The sequence below is a fragment of the Cyprinus carpio genome, chromosome A1, assembly GCF_018340385.1.
Source record: "Cyprinus carpio isolate SPL01 chromosome A1, ASM1834038v1, whole genome shotgun sequence".
Taxonomy (NCBI): Eukaryota; Metazoa; Chordata; class Actinopteri; order Cypriniformes; family Cyprinidae; genus Cyprinus; species Cyprinus carpio.
The window spans coordinates 25,854,467-25,857,214 of NC_056572.1; positions in this window are offsets into that span (position 1 = coordinate 25,854,467).

The following is a 2,748-nucleotide window of genomic DNA, read 5'->3' on the forward strand; positions in this document are numbered from 1 at the left end:
AAGCTTGTCCAATTTGGCCTCCTTTTGTTCAGCAGTAGCACTTTTTGCCTGTTATGTGCCTCAAACATTTCAGGCAAAAACTTCCAGAAACTTTTAATTTGTTGCCGAGTTAATTTCTCTTTGCCATTTTCCACCTCTTCCTGGGCTTTGTTTTATGATGATTTGAAAGGGATACTTCCGTCACGAAAGCGTGAGAAGGAACAGTGGCATTACTGGAGCAATTAAAACCTCTGGTTGGACTAGCTTCATCAAATAACGACAATGATGGCAAATCAGACTCCAACAAGCCACAAGGTTGCACTGAACGTACTGGAAGAGCACTGCTCTGTATCCTTAATGGCTCAGACACGATTTCTTCCGTCTGTACACCAATCTCTCTCCAACGTCTCCCATCATCTGCAACTCCTCTTTCCATACACACTCGCTTTTTTCAGAAAGGTTTTTAAGTCCAAGTCTGAAGCAGCCATTACTTCCTCATATTCGCTCTGACTCTTTATCTCCATTTCCCCTGTATACAGGAACTTAACTAGCTTTAGTAAGACACAAGCTCCTACAGCCTCAAGGCTCAGAAGCCTGTTGTGCCCTAAATGTGGAGCAGGGGAAGTGGAAAATACTCTAGAGAGGATGGGGCTTAGAGCAGCTAAAACACAACTGTGAGCTGGAACACAGACACCTGAAGAGTCGAAAAGATTTTAAATTATAGTAAAAGCTTAGGAAAAATTGTGTCAATTACCAAATTGCAGGCAAGGGTTGTCTACTGATTCTCAGATGTAAAATAACAGTAAACATAAACCAAATGATTCTTTCCCCCTCACAAACGGCTCTTAAAATGTCAAATTTAAAAAAATTTAAAGTACAAAAATGGACAAGCAAACAAATCAACTGCCAAAAGAGAAAAACACAAATCAAACCAAATTAAGCTAAATATTATCGGAAGTATATTGTTATTAATGTTGTATTATGAGCCTTCAAAAACTGCTAAAAATTGTTTGAAAAAAAAAAAATCATTTCTATGATTTATGTCTATGGTTACCAACTGTTGTACAACTTGGAAACTGACATCAGGGTCTTTCTTTATATGATTTGTTTACAAGGTGCATGTGATAAAGTTGACAGCTGTTCTCAATGACACAGTGTTATCGATTCAGACACAACGGCTGATATGAACAGTGTGTGTGTGTTTAAATTAGATTTATGTAAATATTTAGAGAGGACAGATGAATGTCCGAGGACTGATCAGGCAATTTTGATCTCAATTCAACGTCTTTATAATGTTTGGTAGTAAATGGCAAAGAAGTTCAACCGTACTCTATACTCATAACTGAGCCTGATATAGCGAGTATTATTGCAAACCCGTCGCGTTTTCAAACGCTAAGTGCGCGCGGTTCATCAAAACTTGCTAAGATACCCATAGTATAATCCAAAATACACAAATAGTTTTACATACTCAACACAGGTGATCTGTAGGACACGAGACACAGCATTACAAATCATCCCGTCAACAGACTCTCTCTCTAGCTCTACTCATCATCAGAGATTTTCCGTGACAAGAATCTTTTGAATCAGATCACCAAAAAGATTCATTTACTGCTTTGTTCGGTGGCCCTGTCGGAATGTTACACTGCCAGTAGGTTGCGCCATGTGTGAACACCTTGACGAAGTCCATTGAATTAATCCAAACGAATAGTTAAAAACACAAGAACTTTCATAATTATTCCGTCTCTGTTCTCATGTTCTTGTGCTGAAGCCTGGCAAACTCATTTAGGGCCATACTATATAACATATTAATATATAATAAGTACAAAACTGCATTTATTGTCTTGAAAATTCTCTCCTAAGAACAGAAACAGTGCTGCAGAAAATGTAAAAGTGAATTGTGCACTGAACCTCTAGAGAAATTAGTGCAATGTTTACTCTGTAAAAATTTGCGTGTTTTAATGGTTCTGAGCAGAGAGCCTCGAAACACTTGAAATAATTTAAAATAAGGCAAAATAAGCATTATTATAAGTTAAAACAACTAAAAGCCAACATGTTTTAACATTATTAAAATTCACCTCCTCAAAAGCAGTTTTTTTTTTTTTTTTTTTTGAAAAAACATGAAGTAGCCTAATTTTAAAAATGTGATTTCTAGTCATGCAATTACTGAAATCTTAAAACTATGGGCATTTTTATAATACATTTACATTTTGTCTAGTTATGCCAAACTCACAAAAATATTTTCAGATATAATTTATTTTTTAGTGATCTTTTATCCTTTTCCAGTAAATGACTGGTAGACTCACGTAAATGCACTGGTAAAAAAGGATGGGTACCTTGAAAAACATTTAGCTCTTAAAACTAATGTAATTAACAAAATATTGCAGTTAATTTACAGAATATTTGAATATTGCTTTGGACAATGGGTGGCCTTGGTTGAGAACCACTGGTTTAGTTGTTTACAAGTAATTTAAGATGACAACTAGCAGTTAAGTTTCAACTGTCTCGACTAGTTTGTAATTTGACTTTTTTTTTTTGGGGGGGGGGGGGGGTACTTTGTTGAATCAATTTAATAATATTATGTGCATTAACTATATTTCCTAGCAAGCCACCAAACTCTATAAGGTGTTGAAATGGATTTATCAAATTTATTAATATTATGTCAATAAACTGACACTCTTAAAGTGAATAAATTTAAATAAATGCATTTAATGTGTTAAAAAAAAAACCAAAAAAAAAACTGTGAATCACAAAAATTCACTGTCAGAAATC